At 43.3% G+C, this 23,273-nt stretch overlaps 1 pseudogene; it reads right to left on the bottom strand.

Annotated features, from left to right (window-relative positions):
* Positions 1-15,338: 15,338 nt before the first annotated feature.
* LOC144893402 (uncharacterized) lies at positions 15,339-16,121 on the bottom strand (annotated as a pseudogene).
* Positions 16,122-23,273: the final 7,152 nt, after the last annotated feature.

Raw genomic sequence — 23,273 nt, 5'->3', positions numbered from 1 at the left:
TAAAATAAATATATATATATAACCTGAACAGGAAGGGGAGATGAGAGAAATCCATTCAGGGCCACACGTTGACTACGACCAGAGAGGAAGTCCGCAAGCCATGCATGGAGATTTCCATGGATACCATAGGAGGAGAGTTTGGTGAGCAGAGCTGGGTGCCAGACCGTATCGAAGGCACGTGATATGTCAAGGTAGACAGCTCTGATTTCCTGTTTGGCATTGAGGACCTCCATCCATTGTTGAGACAGCAGAAGCAGCATGTCCAGAGTAGAGTGACCTGGTCTGAAACCAAATTGATGATCAGAGATCAAGCCATTGGAGAAGAGGAAAGATTTCATATCCGAAGCAGTGATGGATTCCATGACTTTGCTGATAATTGGGAGCAGGCTGATTGGTCTGTAGTTGGAAGGATCTGTTTTTGCACCTTTTTTGTGTAAAGCGGTAATGCTTGCTGATTTCCAGGATGCTGAAAGATGACCTTGAGCAAAAGAGAGGGTGAAAAGAACAGAGAGAGGGTGAGATAGAGCAGGGGAGCAGGATTTTAGGACCCGTGGGCTGATGCCGTATGGTCCAGTTGCAGAATCAGAGTCGAGATTTGACAAAAACTCCTCTACCTTGTCAGGAGAGAAGGACACAGAGTCCAGGAGCAGTTGGGTTCGACTGGGAAAGGTGGGATCAGAGAGAAATGGGTTTGGGACACAGGATTTTGAGGCAAACACAGAGTTGAGGCATTCGGCTTTGTCACGTGCGATGTCAAGTGTGTAACCATTTGAGGTAAGGGAGAGGATGGAGGGGGAACAAACACCAGAAACGGATTTGACCAGACGCCACCAGGATTTGGAGGAAGGAGACAGGTTTGAGAGTTAATTATTGAGTGTGGAGAGATACTGCTTCCTGGCCCTTCTGAGGGTAGACACACACTTGTTCCGAGCTTGGTGGAAGGAACTGAGATTGCCTACAGTTGGATTAGCCTTCCAAGAGGCAAAGGCAAGTTGTTTCAGGGCAACTGCCTCACCACAAGATTCCGTGTACCATGGACGGGAGGAAGGGTAAGACAACTGAAGACGAGATGGGATAAATCTGTGCATGAGAGAGAGCAGTTTGCTTTGGAAGAATTCCCAGGAAGAATTGATGTCAGAGGCAGTGGAGATGGGAGACCAATCCAGATGATTGATGGCTGCTTGAAGACCGCCCCAGTCGGCCTGAGTGAAATTTCAGACTCGTCGACGCTGAGGAGGCTCTCTGAGAATGGCCAGAGAGATGTGGCCAGATGGCCAGAATGGCCAGAGAATGGCGTTCTCCGTATTATCATCATAAAGCTTTGAAAATTTGAGGACAATAGCTCAAATGGTAAAAAAGTTACAGCCCGGACACACACACACACACACACACACACACACACACACACACACACACACACACACACACACACACACACACACACACTATTACAAAACCCCGTCTCCTGCTGTGCAGAGGATGGCCTGATAATATTAACTATCACATAGCAATAAAGACTTAGACATCATAGAGTGATTTAAAACAAATCCAACTTATTTTTTCCAAACTTTCCCCCCAATTTTTTTTTTTGCCCAAAACACTCCTCGGCACTCACCTGTGAACCTCTGAGAGTTTGATGAAGATCCGTTTGACCATCTCTGAAAAAATGCTGACAAACACAAACGGCTCTTCTTATTGTATAGATATATAAATACATCACACATACACCCTCTCTCCATCCTAATACTCCACGATCTCCTCATGCCATGACAAAAGGATAACACCCAAAATGCCATCTTCTCCTGCTTCCCACACCTGTGAGCATACTTCGATCAATGTTCTGTTGATGCCATCCATTATTCTGGAGATTCTGTTGAACTGGTGTGGCATTTCGATCTCTTCTCAACAGATAAGGAAATGTTCACATCTTTGGTCCTCTATGCTGAAAACCTTCCCCACTCTTATCTATGTGAGACATTTTAACTCTATTCCGCTGATTGCTTCCTCTTCCTCTGTCAGAGAAAGCCTTATCAATGTAAGTGGAGAAATGTTTTGAGGCTGTTGGCAAGCAAGCCTGTTTTTATCAGATGAAGAACTCACAATGTCATTGCAAAATATCACTCCACATCCTGAAGAACAGCTCACTTTTATGAGGAGCGGAAGCTGCAAGGCAAAATATTCCAAATATGATATGCTCTATTCTACGAAGCATTGATGTGACACCATTTTGTATTTGTTATGTGTGGAAGTTTCATATTTTATGGCAGTAATTTGACTCTTCAGCTGTAAGAGGGTTGGTTCCTGCGTAGTTCCGTTTGTTATTTGCTGATGCTGTTGGTCCTGCCTATGTCCGACAGACAACGACGCTTTGTTCAGCTGTATCTTGGACACAAGACAGTTGTTATTACCTTGAGGAGATTGTTCTTCCGATACAAATTCAATCGAGCATGTGTGGGATGATTAAAGATGCATTACGACAGCATCACGCTTATGCACTTGGCCTGGAATAATTTGGAGTGGAATGATATGCAATCTACGAGAACAGGATTTCTACCATCAAGCCATATGCATCATTCCGAGAAACTGCTGGGCTTGTACTGTACAAGCTACTGTGGTGGACACTCTACATATTGAGCCTCAAATACAACAGGATTGTTTAATGTTTTGAGAATTTCCCTGGAGTTGAATCTCTAAAGATATTCAACAACACTCATTGGTGTTATTTCTCAGAAAACACCTTGTAGTTTGCAGGAAATCGTCCAATAGGATGGTGCAAAGGTAGCACACTTGCCTTTTACCTGTCTCATCTCCATCCAAAGATAAAATATCGAATTTCTTCAAATATCGCATTGATTCACAGGTAAGATGTTGCATGACAAATTGTGCCGTACCTCAGGTGCATGTTAAGCAGGGTGGTCCGGCTGTTAACATTAGTTGGTGGACATTAATGATTCCTTGTTTTCTTTCATGAAGAGTCGACAAGGCGTCGTTGAACGTCTGGGCTTGTCAGGCAGTTTGTGAAAGGCGTTGGCAAATAACTTTCTCTGCTGACCCCAGAAGAAGGTGGGAATAATTGGGCATTAAAGTAGTAGTAGTAGAGTAGTAGTAGTAGTAGAGTAATAGAAGTAGTAGTAGTAGTAGTAGTAGTAGTAGTAGTAGTAGTAGTAGTAGTAGTAGTGCTTTTGTTGGAAAGGTTATCGAGATTTGCGTTCACAGCTCATGCAAACTCAGGCAAACATATGTTCCCAGTTTATTGTCGCTCAATTCCTCATCTCTGCAAGTCCATGGTTTGAACTACAGTAGACAAGGTAGAGCATTTTGAAGAGAAAGCACTACCAAGATAGATAAGGGGAAGGTAAAAGAACGCAAAAGAACACCAAAAAAAGAACGCCAAAGAACACCAAAAAAGAATGCCAAATAACACATCTATCTATAATTCCAGTAATCTCTGTGTGTGTGTGTGTGTCTGTCTGTCTGTATGTATGTATGTATGCGACCGCTGTTTCTCGACAACTACCGGTCCGATATACTTGAAACTTGCCAGGTATATTGCTGGGGACCCGAGGATGTGCCTTTTCAAGGTTTGAAATTAATCGGACAAGTGGTTCCCAAGGTATGGTCACCGTACTCGCAAGCCGTTCGCTTTGGCTTTGCGAATGGACCAAACCATTTCATGTAAATAGGAGGGGGGGGGGGGGGGGGGGTTCTGTGGTCGTTGCGAATGGACCAAACCATTTCATGTAAATAGAGGGGGGGTTCTGCGGTCGTTACTGCCACGTGGTTTCAAAGTTGTTTTTTTTTGTTGTTGTTGTTTGCACGCATGTTTTTTTGCACGCACGTACGGGCAAGCGCGTACGGGCATGCCCGTACGTGCGGGCACGCCCTAGTTTATACAAATAAGAGCAAAGTATCTTGTGGAGAGACCGTACAAAGTGCATCATTTATAGTCCAGGTTTCCTTTAACTTTTGAACAGTGTTACTATATTCTGCCACCTTGTACTCAGAAATAAGGCGTGAGCGTATTAAGCCCTTCAGACCTACAGAACTGTGTTCCACCACATTTCTCTCAATTTTTGCCTTCCTGGTTTTATATATTGCCATTTTCCCACAGCCTAAAATAAAGTTAACAAGGAGATCACGTGACTTGCTTAGTTTCTTTACCGGGTGCCCGATGATAAAAAGTGTTGGAGAGAAGTGAAGCCAGAAGCGCAAGAGAAGATTTTTCATCAGTAAGAACACTGGTTCAAGACGGTGGCATTGAAGCATGTGTGGGATGATTAAAGATGCATTACGACAGCATCACGCTTATGCACTTGGCCTGGAATAATTTGGAGTGGAATGATATGCAATCTACGAGAACAGGATTTCTACCATCAAGCCATATGCATCATTCCGAGAAACGAAGTTTCCGAGTTTCACAAACTATATATGTGAAATATAGTTTCCCTCTCACCACAAAAGCAGCAATCCTCTGGGAAGTTAGTGAAATGCCGCATCATAGATCCAGAGCTCAGTGCGCCATGTAGCAACCTCCAACTTAAGTCTGCCATCATTCTTGGCGTTGGGTAGAGATAGAGTGAATCCCAACGTGGATGAACAGTCAAAATAAGTGGAGGGAATCTCACGCCAGTGAGTATCCAGTCGGGTTGCAAGAGCTATATAATGGAGCGAGTGGATCACTAGCAGGTATATATTTTTCCTTGATAGCCCACAGAACGACATTTCCACTGTGCCAGGGGTCTTACTCATATTGTTTGCAGGTATTGGCTGAGAGAGCTCGCAACATCGTGGTCGGATTTTAAAATCCATGGAGTTACCGATGGACATCTGCCCAGATCCATCACCCTCTTTGGAGTTCTCTAGATATTCCAGACAATCGGGAGGCAAGGAGCTTTTGACCTCTTCAAGTATCCTGGAAGGGATCCTGATTGTCCTCAGGCCCATTTTCGCTGCGAGTTCCTTGGGTAAAATAAGCCTTCTCTTACCATCGTTCAGAAGGTCTCTCACTGTGGATATGCTACCAGCTAAGAGGCTCCTTCTTACTGAAAAGGAAGCCAGAGTTGGGCCCTGTAGAAGAGGGTTGAGAATGAGTGGTTCTTCTAGCAGGTCCTTGCCTGGATAAGGAACTGTTCTTTGTACGTCGACTACATTCCAAGCCTTCAGCATTTCTTGATAAAAAGAGGCAATGTAGCACTAGACAGGCTCTGAGATGTAATGATGAAAAGGTTCCTTTTGTACCCAAAATTGAGCACTTTGCTGAAGAAGTATGATGCCAGTGAGCACCATTGCGGTGCAGGGTTCACATGTAGGTAAGGTTGTATGGTCTTCAGCCTGGATGCGTGGTAGTGGCTTCGAAGGCAGGGAAAAGACTGTCCACCTTCTGCAAAAGGCAAGCTCAGAATGCCCAGGGAAACCCAGTGTTTACCATTCCAAAAGTAGTCCAGTAGCTTCCTCTGTATCATCTTAACCAGAAACTCCTATGGAGTGCTTATGCAAGAGGGCCTGAATACTAACTTCGGAATTATAAACTGTTTAATAAGGAGTGTTTTTCCCCTCAGAGACAGGACTTTTAGTAGTCCACTCCAGTCTCTCAACTTTGCTTCGATCTTGTCCCCTAAAGTGTTCCAGTTAATGAGTGGTGAGGACCCATGGGAAGTGGACAAGTGCACCCCCAAATATTTGAGCTCATTGCGACTCCAGGTCAATTTCTGAAAAAGTGTTGGTAACTCCTTTACCTGCATTTGTCCAATTAGAAGCCCAGAGCTTTTCCTCCAATTGATTGTAGCAGACGATGCTGCTGAATAGACCTGCTGACAATCATAAACTATTTGCATATCCCTTGCATTACTGGCAAACACGAGAACATCATCTGCATATGCAGAAAGTTTGAGGTTGACCCTGTTGTGTGGCACCACAGTGCCAGTTAGCCTTCATCTCATCAATCAAAGGAAGGATTCGATACATAGGGAATATAATTGGCCGGACAGGGGACATCCTTGTCTTATTCCTCTCTCAAATGGAAAGGGCGCGAGCAAGAAACCGTTGACTTTAACTAGGCATTCTGCCGACATGTACAACGTCTGAATCATGCCTACAAATCTCCTCCCCAACCCAAATGTTAGCAAGGTTTCAAACAGATACTCATGGTTCATCTGGTCAAAGGCTTTCTCCTGATCCAAGGAAAGAAATCCGACTTGAGTCCGAGTCATGTCCGCATACTGTATCAGGTCTCTGACAAGGGATATTGTTACGGACCGCGGATAGGATGTTGTTTTGCCGAGCGGATGGCGCTGCGGCCCTAACAATTACCCCGACTAACCCGATTCCTGAACGTTGGCCGAATCGCGCCACAGATATGCAATGGGGAAAAGACTAAAGCAAAAGATGTAAAGAAGAAAGAAAGACAAAGGGTAAGAAATAGCAATATAATTTATTTCTATTTACACCCAAAAATAACCAAGGAAGAAGGAAGGATAATAAAATAATTTACAGAAGAAATCAGAGACACAGTGCAATGCTAGCTTACCTACAGTCTTAATTAACCCAGGACAGAACAAACAAAAGACAGACTCACGCGGGGAATGATGACAGGAATGGCAGGAGGTGGATGGCTGGAGGGGGAGGAAGGCACGGAGCTGGCTGGAGCTTGATCCCGCACGGGACGTCGGGCTGGACCTCGACGGCCGCCAATGTCACCGATCCTGTGGTGTGCGCGGCGTAACGGGTCGGAGCTGCCTGGTGGAGTCAACGCTGCTGGTGGGGGGTTGGTGTGACGGGTTCTCTCTCCTTCTCTCACAAGCTCCAGGACTCTTTCTCTCTCTTTCTTAGTCCAACCCAGTCCAACAACTTCCTCTCTTGCTTAGTCCAACTACTTCAAGGCCTTTCTGTGTTCTGACCTCCTCCCTCCTCGACTCTCTCTGGGGGCCTCTGCCTTGGGTTATATAAGCCCCACCCTTGACCCTTTTGTGAACCTCCCCCAAACGTTCTCTCTCCGCCCTCTCAAGCCAACCCCTCGTTCTGGGTTGGTCGGCAAGGGCTGGTTCACTCCTCCCCTCTATGACGAGGTGGAGACACGCCCTTCTTCCCCGACCTTGCCTCGTGGCCAATGGTGGTTTTGGGGGCGATTCGCGCTAGCCCCAGCCAAAGGGCAGCAATGGCAATGAAGAAAACCGCCCAAAATGCAGTTGGCAATTGCAGCAAAGTGGACGGCAGATGAAATGCAGCAGAGTGGCTAAACCTGGCACTTGGAAGATGCCATGTCGGAGGGATGTTCTTTATTTAATGCAGTGCAATGGAGTGTCAAATTAATGGAAGGCAAATCCTTATCCGGATACACATAATAAGGATATAACTACTGAACATGGATATATGGTGTCCTTCGTGTATGCTTTATGGAATTAACTACGGGAACGCCCTTTGATCTTTATACAACAACAATTGCAGGAAGGAGGGTGACATTTTTACAACTATTTACACAACAACAACAAAAAAAAAACATTCTCATATCCATGCCTACAAATCTCCTCCCCAACCCAAATGTTAGCAAGGTTTCAAACAGATACTCATGGTTCATCTGGTCAAAGGCTTTCTCCTGATCCAACGAAAGAAATCCGACTTGAGTCCGAGTCATGTCCGCATACTGTATCAGGTCTCTGACAAGGGATATGTTGTCATGTATTGTCCTGCCTGGAATGGCACAAGATTGGTCCGGGCTGACTAATTTTGTCAGGACTGGTCCGAGACAGAGTGACAACATTTTAGCCATGACCTTATAATCCACACACAGCAGAGACACAGGGCGGTAATTCTTCAAGTTTCTCAAGTCACCCTCCTTGGGAATCAAGACCAGAATCGCTCGATGCCAAGAAAGGGGCATTATACCTGTATCACATGCTACCTGAGCTACGCTTAGGTAATCAGGTCCAACCAAGTCCCATACTTTTGTGTAGAATTCACATGATAAGCCATCCATGCCAGGGGATTTATCTCTTGATAGGCTGTGCAGGGCGGTTTTCAATTCTTCCAGAGATAATGGAGTCTCCAGCTGCTCCCGGTCTTCTACAGAGGCTTCAGGAAGACTACTCCACAAAGTGCCACCTGCACCTGCATCTGTGCTCTTACCCGAATACAGCTGAGCGTAAAAGGCTCTAATTCGTTTTTGAACACCCTCAGAGCCATTGAGCAAGAGACCATCTTCTGCGAGAACACTCGCTATAGTCCTGAATTGACCTTTACGTTTTCCACTCCTTTGAGATAATTCAGGACATATTCATCCTCAGAAATAAACTGCAAACGAGAGCGCACATACGCCCCTCGTGCCTTCACATGACTACATGCTTTAAGGGTGCTCTTTTTTTCTTGGTATGCCTGCAATTCAGTAGAGGTCAGTGTGGCCAGGTGCTTCTCAAGGTGCAGCAGTTCCTCTTCCAGTCTTTTGATCCCTACCCCAAGTGTTTTGCGCGATCCATGCGAGTATTCCTGACACAGCAATTTCAATCGTACCTTGCCTACATCCCACCAGAATCCAAGTGAGCAAACATCTCCTTTTTTATTCCTCCAGGCTTGCCAAAAATTCAAAAAGATTGACAAAAAGGCTTCATCCTGACTTAAAGCATTGTTCAGGTGCCACAAGCCAGGGCCTCGCCTTGTTTCCGCACGGGAAAACTTATTCCAGGCCAAGTTGTGATCTGTGAAATGGGCAACTTTTATGCCAGAGTCACTGACACTCTTACACCAACGGTGAGACACGTAAATTCTATCGAGCCGGGATTGTGATATATGACCACCTCTGATACTCGAATACGTGAATGTTCTGTCTGTGGGGTGTTGTATGTGCCAAGTATCCCTCAAGTTTAACAGTGTTATGGTTTGTTGTAATATTCTTACAGAGGGATTATGCGGCTCCTGACCTATTCGATCAAGGGAGGGGTTTAGAGTGCAATTATAGTCTCCTCCAAGGATTACACACTCTTCACCAGGCAAGGTGAGCATGAATCTCTGCAACCGGTTGAAGAAAATCCCCCTTGCAACTCCTACACAAGGTGCATAAATGTTGACGAAATTGACATCAAATTCTTCAAACTTTGCTTTTATATGTAGCAACCGCCCCACACTGGCTTCCTTTACGACAAGTATTTCAGGTTTCCTCTTTGGTGAAAAGAGGGTAGCCACTACACAAGATGTGTCCGTTAGGTGACTGAAAAAGGCCAAGCCTTCCCATTGGTTTTCCCATCGGGATGCAGCCTCTGGGGTCGTGTGGGTTTCCTGCAGAAAGGTTACTTCGAGTTTTTCCTTCACACAGAATGACAATACCTGGTGCACACGGAATGCATCCTTACAGCCATTGACATTCAATGATCCTAGTCGTAAGTTTGATGTCATTATTGTATTGAGAGTTTTGTTTCTGTGAAATTCATCCTCCTAAACTAATTTATATTCAGGCCCATAACTCAACAGCTTTGCTAGAAACTTCCTGACTTGGGCTTGTTCGGCCGAGCCTGAAGTCCTTGTTTTATGTCCCTCTCTCCTTAGCACATACAAGGAATGCACTAGCAAGTCATAATCTTTCCACCGTTTCAGCGCATTTTCCACTTTCTTCCTGCTATGCAAGCTTTACTCGAGTATTTCCTGGCTCGGAATGCAGGAATGGCGTCCTGAAGGTAGGTCTGTCTCTAAACCAGTCAGTGACCCTTGATAGTCTTCCCCATCACCAATACTTTCCTCATCATCGCTGTCTGGAGGTTCAAGATCCTTCTCCTTTGGTGTACTTGTACAATGTGTCAAGTCTTCTGCCATGTCGTCTCTCAAGGCTGACTTGGCATAATCTTCTGGCGCAGAGGAACGCTCCTTTGGCTCTGATGCGGCGGACGTTGCTTCACCTGTGGGAATGGATGCCTCCTCCTCAGTTGGTATAGGAGATCAAACCTTTTGGGGTGGTAAAATAGAGATGTGCTCAACTATTCCCCTTTCTGCGCCAACAGTGAGTGAAGTGACATCACCTGAGATGTCGGTCAGTGCCAGCAACTTTATTGATGCTTGTGTGTCTGGTTCCCTCTCTCTGTCTGTCCCACCGATGAATGCTACTTCAGAATCCTTTGAAACTTCGGTGTTAATCCTTCGGTTCAGAACTGCTCTTGTAGATGTTTCAATCCCTGGTTTATTTTGAAGCTTCGTTGCAGTTATTATTATTGGATGCATTTTCTCAGGAACCAACATCACAGTATCGTTTGGCCCTGTCAAGTCAGATACCTCTAGGTTGTTTATCTTTACCATGCTGGGTATACTACCTGACGGTCCCCCTTCCTGTTCATTCTCCAAACTGCCTTTGGGTGGATCTGAGAGAGAAGACTCTCCATATCCTGTCGTTTGATGAATAGTTTCCTCTTCTTCTTCATCCATTTCTTCAGATTATAATATATAATATATACAGTGCATTCAGAAAGTACACTACTCACAATAAGTTAGGGATATTGGCAGGTTCTTCGGTGTGGATGATTTTGTGTTTTAATTATGTTGAAAAACGTTGTTGGTCCTACTTCTATGGTTATTAATGAGTGTGAAAAACACAGCATTCTTGATTTAAATACCATAACCCTAACCCCTATAAAAAAAGAAACTCACTCCCACAATGTCCCTAACTTATTGTGAGTAGTGTATTCAGACCCCTTCACTTTTTTCACATTTTGTTATGTTGCGGCCTTATGATGAAATCGTTTAAATTCATTTTTTCCCTCATCAATCCACACTCAATACGCCATAACGACAAAGAGAAAACAGGATTTTAGAAAGTTTTGCAAATTTATTAAAAAGGAAAAACTGAAATATCACATTGACATAAGTATTCATACCCTTTGCTATGACACTTGAAATTTAGCTCAGGTGCCTCCCATTTCTCTTGATCATCTTTGAGATGTTTCTACACCTTGATTGGAGTCCACCTGTGGTGAATTCAATTGATTGGACATGATTTGGAAAGGCACACACCTGTCTATATAAGGTCTCACAGCTGACAATGCATATTAGAGCAAAAACCAAGCCATGAGGACGAAGGAACTGCCTGCAGAGCTCAGAGACAGGATTGTGTCGAGGCACAGATCTGGGGAAGCCAACAAAAAAATCTCTGCTGCATTGAAGGTTCCCAAGAGCACAGTGGCGTACATAATTCTTAAACGGAAGAGGTTTGGAACAACCAGGACTCTTCCTAGAGCTGGCCGCTCGGCCAAACTGAGCAATCGGGGGAGAAGGGCCTTGGTAAGAGAGGTGACCATGAACCCGATGGTCACTCTGGCTGAGCTCCAGAGATCCTGTGTGGAGATGGGAGAAACGTCCAGAAGGACAACCATCACTGCAACACTCCACTGATCTGTGCTTTATGGCAGAGTGGCCAGACGGAATCCAAACAGTTCAATCTTGGTTTCATCAGACTACATAATCTTGTTTCTCACAGTCTGAGAGTCCTTTAGGTGCTTTTTTGCAAACTCCAAGCGGGCTTTCATGTGTCTTTCACTGAGGAGAGGCTTCCGTCTGGCCACGTCTGGCACTGAGGAGAGGCACGATTTTACGTGATGCTGACTTTTGACTTTTTGACCAAATTATTAATTTATCTTCTCCATATTCTCATCATAAAGCTTTGTTGAAAATATGATGACAAAACTGAAACCGTAAATTTAAATTTCAGGTCAATTGGATGAAAATTGATGATTTCATGTGACGTTGACCTTTTGACAAAATTATTAATTTGCGTTTTTTTATATTTTTTTTATACAACATCGAGGCTCGTGAAAGAGCGAAAATTTATCAAACAGAAAGACAAACCGACACATAAAACATATAACATCGGGAGCGGTAGACAAGATGGGGAGAGAGGGGGAAGGACACAAACACAACATTTGAGAGCAGGGACCGAGAGACATCGAGACATCGAGAGATCTGTGGGAGGGAGAGGACTTTGGGGGGGGCATGGGAAGGGGGGTGTGGGAGAGGTATAAAACATATGGACACTGCCAGGACTTCCAGGAAAGAAGTTGGAATTTCAAACAAGGTGGATCTGGGGTGAATTAGCAGGGGTAGAAAAGATCAAGGTTTTGGATGGGGGAAGATAAGAGATGGTGGTGAACAGCTGTTTTAAAGACCTGGAGGGAGGAGTGGGATTTGAGGGAGTGTGGGAGTTTGTTCCAGAGACGGGAGAAAAGAGGAATTAAAGAGTGAAGGTGAGCAGAGAGCCGAGATTTCGGCAGTTTAACCATCAGAGGGTTGCTGGCAGATCTTGTGCCACCTGTAGGAATATTTGGGGGACAGAGCACAGAGAGAGCTGGGGGAGCAAGGCCGGAGAGGAGTCGGTAGAAGACAGAAAGACCACCTACCTGCCTGCGGTGAGTGAGTGAAAGGCCCTAAGAGATAGCTTCATCGTGGGAGATTCCAATGATTCTGAAAGCTTTGGTTTCAACAGCGTGAAGCCGAGCTAGGTGTGAGGCAGGAGCACCGGCCCAGAGGGGAGAACAGTATTCCATTGAGCTGCGGATGAAAGCCTTGTATGTGGTGAGGAGCTCAGGTGTGCCAAGGAAGGACTTCGCACGACGGAGGATGCCCAGTCGGCGACTGGCTTTGGAGGCCAGCTTGGAAATGTGGTTTTCCAAAGAAAGATCATGGCAGATAGTGAGACCCAAAAGCTTGAGCGACAGAACTTCTTGGAGAGGATTGTTGAGAAAGTAGATGGGAGGGTTGTCCAGTCGATCTTTTCGGAGAGACATAGTAAGAGTGTGAGATCTGTCAGGTTTGAAAGACATGTTCCACTTGTTTGACCAGGCTGTGATTTTGTCCAGGTCTTCAGAGAGTGAGGAGGCTGCAGACTGCCGATCTGAGGGAAGAGGAATGGAGCGGCAGAGAGTGGAGTCATCAGCAAAGCGATAGAGAGGATTTTCCAGAGAGTCTGAGAGATCATTGATAAAGACCAGAAAAAGCACAGGGCCCAGAACACTGCCTTGGGGAACTCCAGCCTGAACAGGAAGGGGAAAATAAATATATATATATAACCTGAACAGGAAGGGGAGATGAGAGAAATCCATTCATGGCCACATGTTGACTACGACCAGAGAGGAAGTCCGCAAGCCATGCATGGAGATTTCCATGGATACCATAGGAGGAGAGTTTGGTGAGCAGAGCTGGGTGCCAGACCGTATCGAAGGCACGTGATATGTCAAGGGAGACAGCTCTGATTTCCTGTTTGGCATTGAGGACCTCCATCCATTGTTGAGACAGCAGAAGCAGCATGTCCAGAGTAAAGTGACCTGGTCTGAAACCAAATTGATGATCAGAGATCAAGCCATTGGAGAAGAGGAAAGATTTCATATCCGAAGCTTTTCAAAGCTTTGAAATTCAGCTTTGAAAGCTTTGAAATTCAAAATTTCAAAAATTTGATATTTCAAAAAAGTTTGAAATTCCCGCCGAACAAAAAACGACTCCTGCGAAAAATTGACGACGCTTCCGAACCCCCGCGCATGTTTGGCGAACTTTTGGAGCCTAAAATACGAATGTTGGACTTTGCCATTTTTTCGACATTCGCATCGTTCGCGTGTCCCGTGAAAACCCACCTTAAGATTCATCAAAGAACTGAACTATTTCTATCTCATTAACAATACATCGGAGTTTGTTGTCATTACAATGCATTTTATTAATTAAGAGGACGAGGGACAGGTTTCAATTGGAATGGCCGCGATAACTCGCTTACTTAGAAGTTTTATACTTCTACACTTGGAACTGAGGTGCTTGCCAATGGGGGGTGGGGGGTTGATATTAGTACTAGTCACAACTTTCAATGACTAAATAATGATCCGTATATTACCAAGATATCGTTATCTAAATGGTGTAATGGGGGTGAGGTTGTAGTGCTATAAAGGGGTCGATGGGGGTCTAATGTAATTAATGCAACTACTCACATTCTGTGCAGACAAACAGACCCAAATCAGATACCCTCTCCTCTGTCGAGAAGAAAAAGTAATCCTCACAAAAAAAGATAACGCAATCAGAGAAGATATTTGAGGATTTTCACTTTTTTTTACAGAGATTTCAAAGACTATAAACAAGAACTTGGAATAAAAAAAATACATATAATCCGGTTATATGCACCTTTATTTTTTTTGCAGCGATTCAAAGAGAATAAAGATCAACTCGTAATAAAAATATCAAAGCAAATAATCCGGTTAAATACACAAAAATTGTCAAAATGCCACTCAAAAATTCAAAATAAAAACAAAACAATTCACCACCTGCACAAGGTTTGTTCAACACCTGCACATTCATCACCTGCACAAGATGTAACCGCAGCAACCCTTGCAAAAGGGTTGTCTACTCTTTAGAAACTCATCAATTGGCTTCTCAACATAATGTTTTGCATATTTAATGTGGAGAAATGTGCAAAACCCTAAAAATAGATAACGTGCAAGAACTCTCACTGGTGATAAATGTTTTTGTGCGTAAATAAACCCGATCGCTGACGAAAAACTTTGAACAAAGAACACTTTGGTGTTTTGGTGTACAAGTTGTTGATCTCCGATTGTGGCCAGTTCATAAATACACAGCGATACAGCAATACCGGTACTGCACATTGGTTTATAGTTTTGATTTTTTTCATTGGAGAGAGCGATGACTTCAGAATTAGTCTAACACTCCATAGGTACTCTTTGCTTCTCCCGTTGCTTGTTATCTCCATATGCATGTGTCATGGATTCCCTAATCCCTTCGGTTCTGGAATAAGCACCTCAACTCAGACACTGTGCAAGGTTTATTGAGGGATAAGGATAACATGCATGGTAGATATATGGGCGCACAAGCTAGTAGCACCTTTTGGTCCTCACACAGCCAGCAACCAACAACATCGCAAGGAATCACAATTTGTATTCTGCTTCATATGCTTTTCTTCAAAGGACAAGGCACTCAAAACATTTCCCCAGTTTCAAAGATTGTAGCAAGGAGAAAGGCTCAGCAGGCGGGGAGCTGCTCATAAAAAAAAGAATGTTGATGCAAGGGCAAACAAAGATTTTGTCAACAGCTTCCCAAAACCAGACAGTCAGACGCTAGGGAGGCAAATGGGTCATATTGCCCCAATTAGCCTGAGTTTCGAATGAAATCCCTTACACATGTTTCAGAAGGTGCAACCCAAGTCTCAAAGTATCCACCTTCGTGTGTGTGTGATTGTGTGCGTGTCCAAAATGCATGTATAGGTGTGTATGTTTGTGTTGTTGGCTGCTATCTCCACATGTGGGTGAGTTTCTCCTGTGCGGTGTCTTCTCCCCCATGTGAATTAGTTTGTGTTTATTTAAATTTGATAACTGATTAAAAACCTACAAACACACAGCACACTTGTATGGGTTGTCCCCAATGTGAATGTGTCTGTGTTGATTTAAGGATACTGGACGACTAAAAACCTGAGAACACACAGAACACTTCTACAGTTTCTCCCCCGTGTGAATTAGTTTGTGGCTATTTAAGCTTGATGATTGACGAAAAACCTTTGAACACACAGCACACTTGTATGGCTGCTCCCCCGTGTGAATTAGGTTGTGGCTATTTAAGCTTGATGAATGACGAAAAACCTTTGAACACACAGCACACTTGTATGGCTTCTCCCCCGTGTGAATTAGGTTGTGGCTATTTAAGTTTGATGATCGACGAAAAACCTTTGAACACACAGCACACTTGTATGGCTTCCCCCCAATGTGAATGTGTCTGTGTTTATTTAAGGCTACTGGACGACTAAAAACCTGAGAACACACGGAACACTTGTATGGCTTCTCTCCCGGGTGAATTAGTGTGTGTGTATTTAAATTTGATAAATGATTAAAAACCTTCGAACACACAGCACACTTGTATGGCTACTCCCCCGTGTGAATTAGGTTGTGGCGATTTAAGCTTGATGAATGACGAAAACCCTTTGAACACATAGCACACTTGTACGGCTGCTCCCCCGTGTGAATTCGTTTATGTTTATTTAAATTTGATAACTGATTAAAAACCTTTGAACACACATAACACTTGTACAACTTCCCTCGTTGGTTGTTATCTTCATTCGCGGGTTTCAGCAGGTGCAACGCAGTCCTCCCACAACTTGATGTGTCCATCTCCATTTGATCCTTTTGACTTGATGCTGATAACCACAAAATCTTTACAACGCTTGTGCTGATTCTTCACAAATTTTGTCTCAATGTGGACGAGTGTGCAAAATCCTCAGGACACAATGAGCATGTGTTCAACTTCTCCCGAGTTTGTCCTTTGTGATGTTGAAATAAAACTGAAAAAGGAAAAACGAGAGAGAGAAAAAGAGAGAAAAAGGGAGAGAAAGAGAGAGAAAGAGAGAAAGAGAGAGAGAGGACAATTAGCATATTAAAAATCATTTACAAAAACCCTTTTTAATGAGCGATCATTCAAATTTCACCACCTCCCTACACCATAACAATGATACGTTACACGTCGTGAATAACTTTTGAAAAATATATTCCATTCACGAAACCTCCGTGGAGTTGATTATTTCCCTGGTGATGATTAAAGGGCATTTACCAATCAATTTCAGATTCCCAAACAGAGGCACCAAGACTTGCTCATAGAGCTTGAAGTTGTTGTCACGTAGCGTGCTTGACCGAGTCTTCATCGTGCCTAATTAGTCTGCGAATAAAGATAGGCCGAGGTGCTTGTCTCTTCACACCCTCTTCAACCTTTTGGAAGATTAGACACTCCGGAATAGTGCAGATATACAAAAAGATATAGATGTACATCTCCTGAATGCTGTTATGCATTCCAGAGGGGCATTACATGACAGCTAAATATGACGGATATCAATCTATTCCAATTAAAATAAATAACTCAATGCGATCATTAAACACAAGGCATGTTAATTTTCTGTGCTCAATTTTGAGAAAGAGATAATATTGGCTCTTTTAGAAACAGAAAGAGACAATATTGTCTTTTACAATATGTCGTCACTCGGAGGCAAAAGGTCAGAAACGTTCTCTTCTCTTCGCATCAGAGCTTGCAGGATCATGCGGCAGAATTTGCCAGGCACCACAAATAAGTCATGTTGCACTCCAGCTTAAATAATGGTTTTGCAAGTGCACCACAAGATAATATGTTACAGGATTTAGATAAAAGCAACAAAATGATACCGTGAAAGGTTGGATCCTGTCTTTACAGACTACTGAGCGCGATGAGGAAGGGTGCAGTATGCATCCTTCTGGTAGATTATGGAACTACCCAGACTCTTCCTGGAGCTGGCCGTCCGACCAAACTGAGCAACTGGGCAAGAAGGACCTTTATCAGGGAATGGGCGAAACCCCCAAATCCTGATGTGCAGAGCTGATAGAGAAATACCCAAGAAGACACAAACCTGTAATCGCTGCCAGTGGAGCGTCTACAAATTATTGACGCAGGGGGTTGAATACCGTTACGTTTGTGGGGGTAGGTGACGAATTGCCATAATGGAGTTAGGATCGTATAGGTTTTAGTAGGAGCAATGGAGCATGGAGGCGAAGAAGAAGAACCTTGATCTCATAAGTAGGGAACCTGTCAGGTGAAGAGTGTTTGCATGTCTCCATAAGGGGCGTGGTTCTTGTGTTAACTAGACAGGGCTTAAGATTAATTCCCCAGTGTGGAATTGACCCTTGTGATTTTTCACGTTTTTTTTTTTTTTTTTTTTTACATTCATTCAGCCGGTCGTGCAATGGGCTCCATTAGTCACAACACCGACAAGCCGACGGAACCCAGCACATTTGCCGATTGGGCTTAGCCCACGCCACAACCACAGATGTAATCCCTCTCACTCTCCCCCTCTGTCTGGTGCTGGCATCGTGACGGTCGGTCGCGTTTTTCGTGTGCACCGTGGAGGGAACATTCGGAGCTTTATTGAGCCTTTACCACGTTGGGGGCAGGGGGCGGGGGGGAGGTGTTGTTAGACTCGGTGCTTCTCGAAAACCAGAAAAGAACAAAAAACAGAAAATTGTCTGAGCAGGTCAGACACAAGATTGTAGCCAAGCATGGGCAATCTGAAGGCTACAAGTCCATCTGCAGAGACCTTGATGTTCCTGTGTCCACCATACACAATGTTATCAGGAATAGAGTAGCCAACCTCCCTGGACGTGACCGCAAGAGAAAACCTGATCGAAGATTGCAGCGAAGGATTGTTTCAATGTTGGAGAAAGCACCTATATCAACTGCCAAACAGATTCAAACTGACCTTCAGACACAAGGTACGACAGTGTCAACTCGCACCATTCGTCACCAACTCAATGAATGGAGACCCATGAAGACCCCACTGCTGCTGAGAGATTGACATAAGAAAGCCCGACTGGAGTTTTCCAAAACGAACCTGAACAAGCCTAAATCCTTCTGGGAGAATGTCATGTGGACAGATGAGATCAAATTAGAGCTTTCTGGTAAAGCACATCATCTCTATGTTAACAGAAAACAAAATGAAGCTTTCAAAGAAAACAACACCTTCCCTGCAGTCAAACATGGAGGAGGTTCAGTGATGTTTTGGGGTTGCTGTGCTGCCTCTGGCACTGGGTGCCTTGAATGTGTGCATGGCATCATGAAATCAGGAGATTACCAAGGCATTTTGGAGCACAATGTTCATCCCATTGTCAGAAAGCTGGGTCTCCAACGAAGGTCATGGGTCTTGCAGCAGGACTATGCCCCCAAAAATACTTCAAACAGCACCCAGGAATGGTTCAAGACAAAACGCTGGATTGTTTGTTCTCAAGTGGCCAGCAATGAGTCCAGATCTAAATCCCATTGAACACCTGTGGGGAAATCTGAAAACAGCAGTTGGGAGAAGACACCCTTCAAATCTTGGAGAACTGGAGCAGTTTGCACAAGAATAGTGGGACAAACTGCCAGTAGAGAGGTGTAGGAAGTGCTTGACTGCAGTTATTTTGTCCAAAGGTTGTGATAAAATTTCTATTTTCTGATTTAAAGCGACAGATTAAGTTCTGAATCAAAAACAAAGGTTCTGTAATATTAACAGTTAAATAAATAATAGTGGAGACCAAATAGTTTCGTCAATTTCAACATATTTTCGAGAAAACTGTGAGTTATTTGAAAAAAAGTGCAAGGGTGCCAATATTTTTGAACACGAGTGGACCATTATATTCAAGAAAGAATATCGCACAGATCACTGACAAAGAAAGAGCAAGCAAAGGCCTATTATATTATTCATGTGATCATCTGTGAAAAAAATGCCTCCATAAACAGAAAATAAAAGATAAAAGAAACACAGATTCCTTCCACGTTGATCGATGTCAAGGTATACATTCTTTGCCCAAAGTAATTGGCACTTACCACCATGGTGTGGAACTTTCTGGATGTCAAAGCAAACGCCTCACCAACTGCTCGCACCTATACGGTTTTCCCACCTGGAAAACATGCAATTCACCAGATGATGCATCATGTCATGCAAAGCGTTAACCTAATGAAAATGTAACGGTTTAAAAAAAATAGGATTCTTTATGAAATGGCCTTCCTTTAAAATCTCATGCACAATCATACAGGTTATATGATCAAATATTAACATGCATTATCAAAACTGCATATTGTACGTACTTTACTTCGAATGACAAAGCAAATCTGTAATTGTGTTGAAAAAGTAAACTGACTTTACAACAAATCTTGCTTGATATCCATTACCAAGGAACCTCCTGGAAATCTCGTGTTAATGAAGGAAAAAAAGACTCGTCTCTCGAAAGCGTTTGTACTGAGACAGAGTTTCCTCATCCCCGTTTGTATTGTCTAATGTAATTTAAATATGAGATAAAAATGGAGGGGCAATGCACCGGGTAAAGGGTAGCTTTGTCTCTCTCTCTCTCTCTCTCTGATGTGCTATGCTCTTCCAAACTTCCAAAACAAGTTCGTGAGCAAATATTACACTGGGTGGTTTGCAATTGTCTTCCAATCGTTAGTTATGGCAGGAATTTGGATGATTTTAACCCTTGAATGTAGTGATTGGGCCTCGGAGGCTCACAAGGTATTTTTGTTGCAAAAACTATGCGGTTCAAATTTTTTTTGGAATGAGCCTCATTTTCACCGACTTTCATGTTGTTACACAAAATTCAGTGACATAGGAAAAAAAATTCATTCAGGCTCGTGGGAAAATCTTCAGTCTTCACTTATAACCCGAAAATCCGACCCGATTGCAGGCCTGAGGCCTTCGAGGCCCCACATAAATGTTGTTGTACTACTATGTTATATCATTATTTTCTTGATATGAGCCTCATTATATGCTCCAATAACTTCGTTACAAATAATTCAGTGACAAAAATATGAAAATTAAAAAACTTTACACTAATACATTTGTGGGGCCTCCCCCCAATGGCAGCATAGTTGTAGGATTTTTGACAGTTGTGGACATATACATTCTAAATAAAAGGATTTGTGAATCATATTTTTTGAGCAAATACTCCTCCATGAGCCTCAACATTTTAGAGAAAAAAAAGTTGAAAAACCAAGAACAAAATATTTTTTCCAAAAAAACCCAACAATGATTCATTACGTGTGTGGGATTCTTCCAACTAATAGGATTAATGATTCACATTTCTGAGCAAATACACATCTGAGCATCCAAGACTTGGATTGAAAAAGGATATGAAAAAAATATATATTAAAAAAATTAATGAATTTAAATAAACATCACACGAATACATCCGTTGGGCCTCCGAGACCCAATGGCTGCATTTATGCAGGATTTTTGATGCCTGCATCTAAGAATTAAGAAGTACACACCTGCGTGTTTCGGAATTTGTTCAGGATGCTGGCGATGAGTCGCCTGCATGGATGTCGCATGAATTGGTGAATCACCCTGAGTGTGAAACAACTCGTGTCCATCACCAACAGGTATACATACCACCACGTGATTGAGAGAGTCTGGTTTAGAGCACCAAGACCTACGAGCTCTGAATGCACGTCGAATGACAATGGATGAACGGACTGCACCTGTACTTGTTAGTCCCCTTCCGGTGCAAACCAGAGGGGACTATAGGTTTGCACTCCGTCCCTCCGTCTGTCAGTCCGGAACGCAAAGAACAGTTTTCCGGACTTTTTTTCGAAACGCTTAATGCCCATGATTTCAAACTTGGTACGTGGTTTCCTCATGATATGTTACAGATCAAGTTCGAACTTCACGACGTTTCGGTCATTTTTGACAAAGTTATGGCACTTTGAACTTTGGTAATCCCCCCAACGGTTGTTCCGGACGACAAACTGCCGGCAGGGGACGTGAATTGCAGCGCAATACTCACAATGCTTGTTTAACTTTGGTTACTTTACACGACAACGTTTACTTATTCATACAGCCGTAAACTTTTACTCGAATGACGGATTGTCGGTGTTAAAAGTTTGCGGTAAAGATGCAATTTACAACATAAAACGAATGAGAACTCTTCAATGTGAAGATAAAACTCGAACTTCTTGCGCGAATCGTGGGCGTTGAAAATGGAGGCAAAAATTTGTTTGAAAAAGTTTTCAAAAGTCAGCCCGTGCGCTCCGTCGCGAAAAGAACTAGAACGGCACTTAGTAGAGAGCATAGCCATATCAGTCCATATCATATCATAACCATATCATATCACAACCTCCAGCTGGTTGGCCATATCACTCGGTGGTGAAGAATCACTTAAAAACATTAAATAATTCTAATATCGGAATCCATATTGAAGATCTTCACCAAAATCGAATCTATTTGTCCTTGTCACACGCATGACATGTCAACCAAGTTTCGTCCAAATCCGTCCACAACTTCTTGAGATATCCTGCTCTGTATCATTTTAGTCCTATTTTCCAATGGTCGTCTCTCGCTTAATTTTTTTCAGTTAAAAAATTCTAGTATCCGGATGCGAATCCAGATCTTCACCAAAATGTAATCATTTCGTCCTTATCGCATACACGAACTCTGCCAAATTTCGGCCGAATCCGTCCACAACTTTTTGAGATATTTCGTTCACAAACGGACAGACAGTGGTGAAAACAAAACCTCCATCAATCTTTGGTGGCGCAGGTAACAAACGGAAAAAGAAAGAACATCCGACTCGAAAGTTTTCTCAACAAACTCTACGGTTCTCGCAATATTTTGTGATTATTGGATGTCATTGACATGCTTGTTAACCGAAGTTTTGTATCTCGGAGAGCGTGTCCACCGCGACAGCAAGAGGAGGCAATGGATCCTCGGCGATGTGAAGTTACATCGGACTCGACGAGCACAACAGGAGAATGAGCCCGGGATGGTCCTGGTTTTATAACAAAATCCTAAATCCCGATTACAATCAGGTACAATTACACTTAATGTTGAGCAATCAACACGTGATTAAGTGTTCTTATTGAAATGTAAAGAAATCAATAATCGATGACAACACCTTTTTACATGAAACATTATCTTCAAAGAAACTTTACTGTGTGTACAGATTACATGATATACATATTTAATTGCCTCATGAAAGCAAGAGCAAAGGCACGTGATGGATGACACATCACGAGATGGGGGAGGTGCTGATGAACATTTGGAAGTTTCGTCAAAGATGGAAGTGTAAAAAATACGTTTTTGGTTTGAATTGTTCAGATCAATGTTTTGACGATGTTTTCAAACGATGCAGAAAAATATATTTAAAAATCGATGGAGGGAAACATCGAAAAGAAAGTTCCGTTTGTTCATTGCAGGAGAGTCAGAACTTTGAGATCGAAATGAATTCGCATGGAACTGTCAGGGAATAAATATTCATATTGACAGTATTGCTGGAATATATATCTCAATGTGATCGTGTGTAAAGTGGTATATGTTTTACTTTACGAATGAGTAAAGAGCATAGAACTAGAGTTCACAGGTGGATGGGAGAGTTAATTTCAGACAAAATGTGTAACGCTCGTGGACCGCCATCTGTGTAGAAAAATAGCCTATGTTCAGTTCACTGCGCACAGGCTGCAAATTCTTCCTCAGCAGGTCAGAGTATTTGACCTCTTGAACAGAAATAAGTACTAGCTGGCCAAGCAAGAGCCAAATAAGGGTTTTGAACAAGAGAACCAGTGACGCTTGCAGGCTCTCATGTCCCAAGGGGATTTAACCTCGGGGGTGACCCTGCATACTCCGCAACATCAAAGGAGTTTGGGGCTTTAAAACCAAGAGAAAGTTGCGAGTAGGGAGAGAGTGGACGGGGAGATTGAATGAAGAGGAGTGAACAACTGGAGACTGGTCAACAACTGAACGAGGTTCAACGAAGACCTACAGAAGAGGAGCTGCAGCCACGACCGGC

The sequence above is a fragment of the Myxine glutinosa genome, chromosome 8 (assembly GCF_964187855.1).
Source record: "Myxine glutinosa chromosome 8, kmMyxGlut1.1, whole genome shotgun sequence".
Lineage (NCBI taxonomy): Eukaryota > Metazoa > Chordata > Myxini > Myxiniformes > Myxinidae > Myxine > Myxine glutinosa.
This window is presented reverse-complemented; position numbering and strand designations above follow the sequence as displayed.